A 14,042-nucleotide genomic window follows, 5' to 3' on the forward strand; every position below is an offset into this window, starting at 1 on the left:
TCTTCTGAAAGAATCTGCAGGAAGAAAAAAAATGATGAAATGAGGTAACATAATTGAGCACACCACACTAAGTTCACGTATATAAATGAGGTAATTATTAGAAATGTCTGAAACTTATTAATTGGAAAATAAGTCACATTTTATAATACCACGTTACTCAAAGATAAAATCTATCCATTTAAACATGAAATACATTCTAGAGTACTAAAACCAATGTATACAAGCTGAATAGATCACTATCATATGCGATGCAACTATTAGAAAAACTAACAGAGAAAGGTAAAGCAGTTTGTGCCAAGTCAAATTGTCCTTGGTCTCTTTCCTATTATTTCTCTGACTCATCCTCCTCCTTATACTGGAAGAGGTTAGAGTAATGATACTGTACTTTGTCTAAATTTACCTTTATATAACATGAACAAGAGAACATAATTGTTCATAATTAATGTAGGGTACTATGCCAATATTCTGGTATTTTAAAAGGGACAAACAGATGTTGATAGATAAACTGCTTCTGCAATAGGACCAATGATTTACTGTGTATATTTCAACTTGTAGCAAGTTTGGACTGATCAATAACTAGGGAACTATCTGTTGCCTCAATACTGATTTGAAAGGATCACTTTTACTAGTATTTAGGTGGTTTACCTGAATCTGTCACTCTTTCTGTCTCTGTCTCACTATTTCTCTTTCTGACTATGTCTCTTTCCTCCATGTCTCAGTCTGTTTCTAGCTATCTGGGTCAGTCTGTCTATGTGATTCTTCCTCTCTTCCTTTCTCCCTCTCTCCCAATCTCTCTGTCCCCATCTCTCTGTCTCTCTGTGTCTCTTATTCTCTCTCTGTCTCTTTCTGTCTCTCTGTGTCTTTGCCTCTGTCTCTCTCTTTCCCTGTCTCTCTCTTTCTCTGTCTCTCTCTCTTTCACTCTCTCTCTCTCTTTCTCTCTCTCTTTCACTCTCTCTCTCTCTCTCTCTCTCTCTCTCTCTCTCTCTCTCTCTCTCTCTTTCTCTCTTTGTTTTTGTACAAGCTCATGCATGTATTTTACCAGCATGTAATTATTAACAAAATAGGCAAATTGAAAAGAATCCACTTTGGTATTGTGAATCACCTTGTGAATCTTCTCCAATTGTCTGGACTTTGTCAGGCATATAAGGGCCATGGTAATAAGGGACATCAAAATAAGATACCTAAGGGGCTTCAAGTCAGGCCTTGTTGCAGGTTTTTGATGTCATCTCTAGCATTTATTATTATTATTATTATTATTATTATTGTTATTATTATTCAACAGAGCAGTGAGATCATTTTGCTAACTTACTGCCTTTTTACTTGTTTAAGAAATACTAATCACTGTTTTATACCAAAAGGTAACTGCAGTACTTGCCTTAGTTTTTGTTTTTTCAGGGGAACCACAAGAACTACAAATGTTCACTTTTCCTTTTTTTTTCTTTTGTTTTTCAGGGGGGGGGTGTGCCATGTCTTTCCAGATCTAGCATTCTTGTTGTGCTTGGGATTCCTAGGCTTATTAAAAATTCCTTAGAGTATACTACTTTAAATTTCAGGTTTCTTATTGATGGATCACTCTCCAGTTTAGATACCAGTCCTCTCACAATAAAAATTATAAATTCAGTAGTTAGCTCTACCTATTCAAAAGAACATGTTAAGACACCAAAAGCAACTCCTGCTTTACTAACTCTACATAAATCTTCTGCCTATGTTTCTGGAAATTTCCTAGTGAATTTTGGTTAAATATTATGACTGTACAGATTGGAAAACAAAGAAAACTACAGCTCAATATGAAACCTTTCGGCAAAAATAATGAGTTCAAAGCACAAAGTGGAAAACACTTTATGACCTCTATCATATGTGTAATCTAAGAGTTTTGTCCACACACATCGATCATAGGATGTTGGTTACAGGAGCACATGGGAAAAGAAAATAATCAGAGTTAAGAAGTAAATGGATGTCAAATGTCACTGTATAAATTGGTGAATAAGAAGATAACAGTATAATAAAAGATGTTGGTTTCAAACCTGCATTGACTATATGATAAAAAGAAATCCATTCAATTGGGAAAGATGCCTAAACCTAGAGATCTACTGTTCAACATCTTAACAGGAATGATGCCCCATTGTCACCTTGAATTTATTTAGAGGGTATATCTTAAAGTCACCTTCTGACTACATACACATTTTAAACCAAATGAAAGCAGTCCTGTATTCAAAAAAGCCACATTTAAATCAGTTATTGTTGAGCCTTTCATAAACACATGATCAAAAGAAGTTGGTCCCACATGAACATTTTAGAGTTTAAGTTAACTAAGTGAATGTGCCTATTAATAAGTAAAATATTGACATAGAATTCAAAACTTGCCCTCCTTTAGTGAGGAAAATGTTCTTACTTAGTTACAGGTTTACTTACCCTAGTATCCTGAGAAGGAATTAGATGTCCTTGATTCCAAGATAATGAAGTACAAAATTAATATCCTATACTCATTGGAAATATTTCTGAAATATTCATCATAATTTTCAAAGCTCTTCTCTCATGCTCTGAAGAATAAGAAGGAAGTATACACCTTTTGTTTTTATCATTTTGGCCTCTGAGCAACACTAGGTATTTTAAATAATTTACTACTCTCCTAGATATGGCTATGGTTAATGAAGGGTTTCTCTTGTTCTCCTTTCTAGACACAGGCTTCAGATATAAAGAAACAATGGGTTATTGCATTTACATGCTTGACTGTAACGTATGTCTAAACCTTTAGGGACTAGTTCTCTAATCAGCTATGCATTCTCCTTTAGGGAATGTCCTTCTTCTGTGCTGAGACCAATACTGATTTCCCATATGACAGTCATCCTTATCTCTTAAGGGAAATCAGAAGTTTTTGTTATTTTCTCTTTGTTCCATATCCTTTCACGATAATATTCCACAGAGTCTATTTCTGTTACTGTCTACTGTCTCATTATTTTTTGTTTATTTTAATGGATGTCACCTTTTATTAAATATTTTTTCTCAAGGTCATGTCTTGCTTTTATAGATCTGGGTAAAACTCAGGAAGACACCCATTCTAGGCATGTGCTCTACCACTGAGCAATATACCCAGACCTCCAAAATCATAAAATCTCACTTATTGCTATGTGTGAAGTATGCTACTTTTTTATTTAAACCACTAAAGAGTTAAAGTCAGGCAAATCTCTGTAAGTTCAAGACTAGCCTGATTCTACATATTAAATACTAGACCATCCAGGGCTACATAATAATATATTTTCTCAAACAAACAAGCAAACAAAAAAAAAGCAAGAAAAAGAAAATATATGGTGTTGCAACTCAACTTAATAACAATTACTAGAAAATTCTGATGGGCTGCTCTACTTGGTAATTCATAGTTAAGTAACAAGGTGATTATTTTTTGCCTAGACTCAGGGCCTGAGCAGCTAGGCTAGCCTTGTGTGCACCAACCCGGTTGGGAGTTCCGCTGCCTAGCAGAGAGATAAGCACACAGAAAAGGTCCCTAGAGCATACAGCCTCAGCACTCCCTGAAGGAGCAAACGGGCACCTTCTGGCTCACAGACACAATCTGGGGCAAAGAACACTAGGGCTGCAAGGGTACCCAAGAGGAGGAAAGCACATTACCAATCTTCAACAGGGGAAACCCTGCCCTACAGTGGTGCAGAAATAGCCCTAGAGCCTCTCAGGAGGCTGAAACACCAGCCAGAGACAAGACCAATTAGCTCCAGAGAAGAAGATGGCAAAGGGCAAATGCAGGAACGCTACTAACAGAAATCTAGGCAATATGGCAGCATCTGAACCAAACTCTCCAACATCAGCAAGTCCTGGTTATGCCAACACACCAGAGAAACAAGATTTGGATTTAAAATCACTGTTCATGATGCTGCTAGAAGAACACAAAAAGGACATGAATGAATCTCTTAAAGAAATGCAGAGGAACATGAATAAGCGAGAAACCCGTATAATGGAAACACAAAAAACAGTTAAAGAAATGCAGGAGAATAAGGCCCAAGAGATAGAAGCCAATAAAGAAGAAAGGCAAAAAAAAACCTTAAAGAAATGCAGGAGAACTTGAGTCAACAGGCAGAAGTCATAAAAGAGGAAACACAAAAATCTCTTAAAGAATTACAGGAAAACATAGACAAAAAAATGATGGAACTGAGCGAAACCATCCTGGAACTAAAAACAGAAGTAGAAACAACTAAGAAATCACAAAGGGAGACAACTTTGGAGATAGAAAACCTTGAGAAGAAATCAGGGGCCATAGATGCAAATATAAACAACAGAATACAAGAGATGGAAGAAAGAATCTCAGATGCCGAAGATACCATAGAAACCATTGACTCAACTGTCAAAGAAAATACAAAATTCAAAAAGCTTGTATCCCAGAACATCCAGGAAATCTAGGATACAATGAGAAGACCAAACCTAAGGATTATAGGTATAGATGAGAGTGAAGATTTACAACAGAAAGGGCCAGCAAATATCTTCAACAAAATTATGGAAGAAAACTTTCCTAACTTAAAGAGAGAGATGCCTATAAATATACAAGAAGCCTACAGAACTCCAAACAGACTTGACCTGAGCAGAAATACCTCCCGTCGGGCGGCAGCTGCGGCGGCAGCGGCAGTGCAGCAGTGGCTGGTCCAGCTGAAGGGCCATCAGCAGTGGAACCAAGGCGACACAGGGTCCAGTTAGGCCCTGCGCCCACGACCACTGACCTTCGCTGACCAGCCGGGTGGCAAGCAGCTGCAGTTGTGCGGCGCCTTTCCTGCACGGAAGCCACTTCAGAACTCGGCCTCCCACCAGTCAGGAGAGGTGCATCCATCTTGATTTCGGACTCCAGGGATCAGACAGACTGAGGTACACAAACATAATCCGAGGCCAACACCGCGGTGGTCTGAGCCCGACAGGCGTTGGCCTGCACCCAGGCCCTGGGCTGGTCCGGGGGCCATCAGGGAGCCAACCCAGCCAGGAGGTTTTTTGCCCAGGCCTGCGCAAGCGCTGCCATTTTGCCTGCAGGACGACAGAGAGCTCTGGTGGGCAGACCTGTAACAGGCATAGCCTGAGGCTAACAAAGCGGGGGTCTAGGTCCCAAAAGGCACAGGACTGACCCCAAGAACTGGGCGGCTTGGTGGGCCATCTGTGAGTCAACCCGCCCAGGAGGTTGTTAGCACAGCAGACTCTCCCGGCACTTTCAGGGAGCACGGGCACGCACGCCCACCATCCTAGTCACCTGGCGGACCCAATTAACAGTCATAGCCCTAGGGGAACTTTGCTCAGACCTTGGCCTCCCAGGCTTTTGCCTGGACTCAGGGACTGGGCGGCCAGGCTAACCTTGTGTGCGCCAGCCCGGTTGGTGGATCGGCTGCCCAGCGGAGTGAGCGGAACACAGGGGAGGTCACAGCAGCATACACTTTCGGCACTCCCTTGGGGGTGCACACGGGCTCCATCTGGTCCACAGACACAATCTGGGGCAAGGCCTCAGGCGGAAGCCCTCAGCTCTACTCTCTCAGCTTCCGGATCCAGATCAGACTGGGCGGTAGCACCACATCTCCAAGTCCTGCAAGTGGCTAGCTGGGCTTCCGGGCGGCCAGCTGGGAGAAGTCAGTGTGCTCCAGTGAATCCAGCGGGCCCCAGTGGGAGCCTTCGGGTGCCTGCTTTGGGATCTGAACAGCCTGGGCAGCAGCACCCTGTCTACAAGCAGTGCAGGAGGTAAGCTGTGCACCAGAGGCCAACTGGGAAGGGGCAGCTTGCACTGGTGAGTCCAGCACTGACAAGACAAACTAACACCAGTGAGAACTAGATGACAAAAGGCAAACGCAGGAACGTCACTAACAGAAATCAAGGCAATATGGCAACATCTGAACCCAATTCTCCTCTACCAACATGTCCTGGATACCCCATCACACCAGTAAAGCAAGGTTTGGATTTAAAATCACTGGTCATGATACTGGTACAGGAACACATGAAGGACATACTTAAAGAAATTCAGGAGAAAATGGATCAAAAGTTAGAAGCCCTTGCAAGGGAAACACAAAAATCACTGAAAGAAATCCAGGAGAATACAAAAGCCAACAAGGAGGAAATGCAAAAAACACTTAAAGAAATACAGGAGAACTTTGGTCAACAGGCTGAGGTCATGAAAGACGAAACACAAAAATCTCTTAAAGAAATACAGGAGAACTTTGGTCAACAGGCTGAGGTCATGAAAGACGAAACACAAAAATCTCTTAAAGAATTACAGGAAAGCACAAACAAGCAAGTGAAGGAGCTAAGCAAAACCATCCAGGATCTAAAATCAGAAGTAGAAACAACAAAGAAAACTCAAAGGGAGACAACTTTGGAGATAGAAAGCCTTGGGAAGAAATCAGGGGACAGAGATGCAAATATCAACAACAGAATACAAGAGATAGAAGAAAGAATCTCAGATGCTGAAGATTCCATAGAAACCATGGACTCAACAGTTAAAGAAAATGCAAAATGCAAAAAGCTTGTAACCCAAAATATCCAGGAAATCCAGGACACAATGAGAAGACCAAACCTAAGGATTATAGGCATAGATGAGAGTGAAGATTTACAACTTAAAGGGCCAGCAAATATCTTCAATAAAATTATGGAAGAAAATTTCCCTAACCTAAAGAGAGAGATGCCCATGAATATACAAGAAGCCTACAGAACTCCAAACAGACTGGACCAGAGCAGAAATACTTCCCGTCACATAATAATCAAAACACCAAATGTTCTAAACAAAGAAAGAATACTAAAGGCAGTAAGAGAAAAAGGCCAAGTAACATATAAAGGAAGACCTATCAGAATCACAGCAGACTTTTCACCTGAGACTATGAAGGCTAGAAGGTCCTGGGCAGATCTCATGCAGACTCTAAGAGAACACAAATGCCAACCAAAACTACTATATCCAGCAAAACTCTCAATCACCATAGATGGAGAAACTAAGATATTTCATGACAAAACCAAGTTTACCCAATATCTATCCACAAACCCAGCCCTAAAAAGGATAATAGGAGGACAACACCAATACAAGGAGGGAAACTTCACCCTGGAAAAAGCAAGATAGTAACCTTTCATCAAACCCAAAAGAAGTAAAGCATTCAAATTTAAAAAATAATGTCAAAAATGATAGGAAGTAACAATCACTATTCCTTAATATCTCTTAACATCAATGGACTTAATGCCCCAATAAAAAGACACAGACTAACTGAATGGATACATAAACAGGACCCTACATTTTGCTACTTACAAGAAACACACCTCAGGGTCAAAGACCAACACTACCTTAGAGTAAAAGGCTGGAAGACAATTTTACAAGCAAATAGTCTCAGGAAACAAGCTGGAGTAGCCATTTTAATATCAGATAAAATTGACTTTCAACCCAAAGTCATCAAAAGAGACCCTGAGGGACACTTCTTGCTGGTCAAAGGAAAAATATAAAAAGAAGAACTGTCAATCCTGAACATCAATCCTGAACATCTATGCCCCAAATGCAAGGGCACCCTCTTTCGTGAAAGAAACTTTATTAAAACTAAAAGCACACATTGCACCTAACACAATAATTGTGGGTGACTTCAACACTACACTTTCCTCAATGGACCGATCAGGAAAACAGAAACTAAACAGGGACACAATGAAACTAATTGAAGCTTTGGACCAATTAGATTTAACAGATATATATAGAACATTCTATCCTAAAACAAAAGAATATACCTTTTTCTCAGCACGTCCTGATACCTTCTCCAAAATCGACCATATAATTGGTCACAAGACAGACCTCAACAAATATAAGAAGATAGAACTAATCCCATGCCTCCTATCTGATCACTATGGAGTAAAAGTGGTCTTCAAAGCAACAGAAACAACAGAAAACCCACATACACGTGGAAACTGAACAATACTCTACTCAGTGATACCTTGGTCAAGGAAGAAATAAAGAAAGAAATTAAAGACTTTTTAGAACACAATGAAAATGAAAACACAACATACCCAAATCTATGGGACACAATGAAAGCAGTGCTAAGAGGAAAACTCATAGCCCTGAGTGCCTCCAAAAAGAAAATGGAGAGAGCATACATTACCAGCTTAATGACACACCTGAAAGCCCTAGAACAAAAAGAAGCTATTTTGCCGAGGACGAGTAGAAGGCAGGAAATCACCAAACTCAGGGCCGAAATCAATCAAATAGAAACAAAGAGAACCATACAAAAAATCAACAAAACCAGGAGCTGGTTCTTTGAGAAAATCAACAAGATAGATAAACCCTTAGCCAGAATGACCAAAGGGCACAGAGAAAGTATCCAAATTAACAAACTTAGAAATGAAAAGGGAGATATAACAACGGAAACTGAGGAAATCCAAAAAATCATCAGATCCTACTACAAGGGCCTGTACTCAACACAACTGGAGAATCTGGAGGAAATGGACAATTTCATTGACAGATACCAAATACTAAAATTAAATCAGGACCAACTAGACCATCTAAACAGTCCCATAATGCCTAAAGAAATAGAAGGAGTCATAGAAAGTCTTCCAACCAAAAAAATCACAGGCTTCAGTGCAGAATTCTACCAGACCTTCAAAAAAGAGTTAACACCAATACTCTTCAAACTATTCCACAAAATAGAAACAGAAGGAACACTACGCAATTCCTTCTACGAAGCCACAATTACACTGATACCAAAGCCACAAAAAGATCCAACAAAGAAAGAGAACTTCAGACCAATTTCCTTTATGAAGATCGATGCTAAAATACTCAATAAAATTCTTGCCAACCGAATCCAAGAACACATCAAAACGATCATCCACCATGATCGTTTTGGTTCAAATATACGGAAATCCATCAATACAATCCACTACATAAACAAACTCAAAGAACAAAACCACATGGTCATTTCATTGGATGCTGAAAAAACATTTGACAAAATTCAGCATCCTTTCATGCTTAAAGTCTTGGAGAGAACAGGAATTCAAGGCCCATACCTAAACATAGTAAAAGCAATATACAGCAAACCGGTAGCCAGCATCAAACTAAATGGAGAGAAACTTGAAGCAATCCCACTGAAATCAGGGACCAGACAAGGCTGCCCCCTTTCTCCTTATCTTTTCAATATTGTACTTGAGGTACTAGCTCGGGCAATTCAACAACATAAGGAGGTCAAAGGGATACAAATTGGAAAGGAGGAAGTCAAACTATCATTATTTGCAGACAACATGATCGTCTACCTAAGTGACCCAAAGAACTCCACTAGAGAGCTCCTAAAACTGATAAACAACTTCAGCAAAGTGGCAGGTTATAAAATCAACTCAAGCAAATCAGTGGCCTTCCTATACTCAAAGGATATGCAGGCTGAGAAAGAAATTAGGGAAATGACCCCTTTCACAATAGCCACAAACAGTATAAAGTATCTTGGGGTGACTCTTACCAAACATGTGAAAGATGTGTATGACAAGAACTTCAAGACTCTGAAGAAGGAAATGGAAGAAGACCTCAAAAAATGGGAAAACCTCCCATGCTCATGGATCGGTAGAATCAATATAGTTAAAATGGCCATTTTGCCTAAAGCACTATACAGATTCAATGCAATACCCATCAAAATCCCAACTCAATTCTTCACAGAGTTAGAAAGAGCAATTATCAAATTCATCTGGAACAACAAAAAACCCAGGATAGCTAAAACTATTCTCAGCAACAAAAGAAAATCTGGGGGAATCAGTATCCCTGACCTCAAGCAATACTACAGAGCAATAATGGTAAAAACTGCATGGTATTGGTAGAGTGACAGGCAGGAGGATCAATGGAACAGGATTAAAGATCCAGAAATGAACCCACACACCTATGGCCACTTGATCCTCGACAAAGAGGCTGAAAACATCCAATGGAAAAAAGATAGCCTTTTCAACAAATGGTGCTGGTTCAACTGGAGGTCAGCATGCAGAAGAATGCGAATTGATCCATCCTTGTCTCCTTGTACTAAGCTCAAATCCAAATGGATCAAGGACCTCCACATAAAGCCAGACACTCTGAAGCTAATAGAAAAGAAACTGGGGAAGACCCTTGAGGACATCGGTACAGGGAGAAAGTTTCTGAACAGAACACCAATAGCGTATGCTCTAAGAGCAAGAATTGACAAATGGGACCTCATAAAATTACAAAGTTTCTGTAAGGCAAAGGACACCATCAAGAGGACAAATCGGCAACCAACAAATTGGGAAAAGATCTTCACCAATCCTACATCAGATAGAGGGCTAATATCCAATATATATAAAGAACTCAAGAAGTTAGACTCCAGAAAACCAAACAACCCTATTAAAAAATGGGGTACAGAGTTAAACAAAGAATTCTCACCTGAAGAACTTCGGATGGCGGAGAAGCATCTTAAAAATGCTCAACTTCATTAGTCATTAGGGAAATGCAAATCAAAACAACCCTAAGATTTCATCTTACACCAGTCAGAATGGCTAAGATTAAAAATTCAGGAGAGAGCAGGTGTTTGAGAGGGTGTGGAGAAAGAGGAACACTCCTCCACCGCTAGTGGGATTGAAAATTGATACAACCACTCTGGAAATCAGTCTGGCGGTTCCTCCGAAAACTGGGCACCTCACTTCCAGAAGATCCTGCTATACCACTCCTGGGCATATACCCAGAAGACTCCCCACCATGTAATAAGGATACATGTTCTACTATGTTCATAGCAGCCCTATTTATAATAGCCAGATGCTGGAAAGAACCCAGGTATCCCTCAACAGAAGAGTGGATGCAAAAATGTGGTATCTACACAATGGAGTACTACTATTCAGCCATTAGAAACAATGAATTCATGAAATTCTTAGGCAAATGGATGGAGCTAGAGAATATCATACTAAGTGAGGTAACCCAGACTCAAAAGGTGAATCATGGTATGCACTCACTAATAAGTGGATATTAACCTAGAAAACTGGAATACCCAAAACATAATCCACACATCAAATGAGGTACAAGAAGAAAGGAGGAGTGGCCCCTGGTTCTGGAAAGACTAAGTGAAACAGTATTCAGCAAAACCAGAATGGGGAAGTGAAAAGGGGTGGGTGGGAGGACAGGGGAAGAGAAGGGGGCTTACGGGACTTTCGGGGAGTGGGGGGGCTAGAAAAGGGAAATCATTTGAAATATAAATAAATTCTATCGAAAAAAAAAAAAAAAAAAAAAAAGAAAGCAGACCGAACCAGTCATGAGAAACAAACCAGTAAACAGCCCTTTTCCATGGCTTCCTCTGCTTCAGTTCCTGCTTTCAGGATCTTGCCTTGAATTTCTGCCCCGACTGCCCTGGATGATGCACTCCAAGTTGTAAGATGGAATAAACCCTTTCCTTCCCAGAAAAAAAAAAAGCAAGAAAAATAAAATATATGGTGTTGCAACTCAACTTAATAACAATTACTAGAAAATTCTGATGGGCTGCTCTACTTGGTAATTCATAATTAAGTAACAAGATGATTATTTTTTCAAGTAAATACTTGTTATTAAGTGGTTAAAAAACAAACAAATTATAATATGTAAATGTAGTATCTATATACTAATGAAAGTAGTGAAAATGTAATCACATGTGAGTTTGATTTATGCTTGTATATTTGTGGATTTTTTAAAATTTTCAACATTTAAAAATTATTATAGCATAGGATGTTGATGGAAAACAAAAGAAAGGAAAGGTAGACACAAATGAAAATGTAAATTAATGTAAATTAAACATCTTTGATATTTCATCTCATCACATTCAGAATGGCTGCTTACAAGTAATCAAACGAAAGCAAAAGGGCAAATGCAAGTAACAGCTGGATACTGATCTGTAGTCTACAAATATATTTACACACTATTAATATGTATAAAGTTCATCTGAGATTGAAAAATTCCAGAAGATACTATTCATTTTGGTTTATATTAAATACCACTTGAAGTTTTATATATATATATATATACATACATATATGTATGTATATATATATATATGTATGTGTATATATATGCATATACATGTATACACACACATATATACATGTACATATATGTATATATATATTATGTGCATGTGTACACTCACACAAACACACACATATATACTAATGTAAATACAAAATTGTTCTGAAGCACAATAATTCGGGTCTTATACTTAGGTGTTAATAACTTGATCAACCATAATTAGAACTTATATAAACCAGTTATCAATTTTCCTGATTTTATTTGTAGTTTAAAATAAAATTTTATGTATGTGGTTTATGAGAAGCAATGATAAACATTAGCTATCCACTGTTTACTAACTAAATAGAATAAAATGAAGTATTCATCATCTGACATAATTGCTACTTCTTTGTAGCGTGAAATGTAAAATTTAGTATTTTATAATTAAAAAAATCATTAACCAGTGACACTATGTTGTGTATTGGACTCAAATATAATTTCCCAGATTGAAACCGTATACAGGATCTATCTTCTTCTTTAGGTCTTCTACAAGTTCCCTATATTTCTGATAATTCTGATTCTATTACAAAATGAGAAAGCATGTATTATTTGTCAGTTTTATCTTCAGATGTGAAAGGCTTCAGTGTTTTATAACATAAAATTTACTTTTCTTTGATGTGAGAAATAGCCTAGAAAACAATGTATGGAACAATGATAAAAATCGCGTATTTCTTGTATCAATTGTATACATTATCAATCAATTATCATTTTATTATCAATTTTATCATTTGGACAAGCTATTAGGTATGTTGGAGTTACAGAAACAAAATGAAATTACCCATATTTTATGAAGATAGTTTACCAACCTACACACAGACATTAAAAGATCTTCACTGAAAATAACAACAAAAATTTAGATCCTTCAATTTCTTACAGGATTATTGATTACAAATAAAATCTGACTTTTCTCCAAAACTTAATCAATGATTCCCTTAATGCCATTTTGACATCTTTGTTCCTGAAACTATAGATCAGAGGGTTGAGCATGGGCCCAGCATTAGTGTGGGAAACTGAAGATATTTTTCCTTCTTCCGTAGATCCAGAAGAGTATTTAAGATACATGAATGCTGATGCAAAGAAAAGAGAAATTACAATGATGTTAGAGCTACAGGTGCTGAAGGCTTCTCATCTTCCTTGTGTGTATTTGATGTTCCTTTGGCAAGGATGAAAACATAGGAAAGGAGGATGGTAAAGCTGGGGACTGTGATGTTAATACCACAGCTATGAGAACCACGACCTCGCTGATGCAGGTGCTGGTGCAAGATATTTGGAGGAGAGGGAGAATGTCACACAGGTTAATGATACTGGCATTGCAGAAGGTCAGTCTGAGCATACAGATTGTATGGGCAGAGGATCCAGAAAACCCCATACAATAAGCAGCAAAAGATTTTACAGAACAGACTGAGGGGACATGGTGACCTTATACAGCAGTGTATTACCAATAGCCACATAGTGATCATAGGCCATTGAGGTCAACATGTAGCACTCAGAGATGATATAAAAGAGCTGAGTCATGCACCCCTCATAGGAGATGAAATTCTTCTCAGAGACAAAGTTCATTAGCATTCTGCAGCTGAAGGGGGAAGAGTAACAGATCAATGAAAAAGATGTTAAAGAAGAAATTGTACATGGTTGTGTGAAGTTGAGGATTGCCAATTAGGTGATCACATCAATGTTTCCTACAACTGTGGCTATGTAGATTGTTAGAAACAGATAAAAGGGGGGTAGCTGGAGCTGTGGACTATCTGTCAAACCAGGAAGGACAAATTATGTCACAGAGGAACCACGTCCAGTCAGCATGCTTATCATTGAAAATTCAGAAGCAAAGAAAAATGTATTATTGAATGAACCAGTTCTGCCCCAAGATGTTAACATCAGCTGAATTTATCACAATGGAAAAAAGACATGTATTGTCTTCTGATTATTATACTCTCCCATGAGTGAAACTGTGGGTCAATCCATTCTTATCCTAATAACGTGGATACTCCAATAGTATACTTTTATCCTTGCATCAACCTATTGAAGTAGTATGCCTGACTAG

General features: G+C 38.6%; 1 pseudogene; it reads right to left on the reverse strand.

The window, feature by feature from the left end:
- Positions 1-12,886: 12,886 nt before the first annotated feature.
- LOC127689762 (olfactory receptor 147-like) lies at positions 12,887-13,801 on the reverse strand (annotated as a pseudogene).
- Positions 13,802-14,042: the final 241 nt, after the last annotated feature.

Source organism: Apodemus sylvaticus, chromosome 7 (genome assembly GCF_947179515.1).
Source record: "Apodemus sylvaticus chromosome 7, mApoSyl1.1, whole genome shotgun sequence".
NCBI classification, from domain to species: Eukaryota; Metazoa; Chordata; class Mammalia; order Rodentia; family Muridae; genus Apodemus; species Apodemus sylvaticus.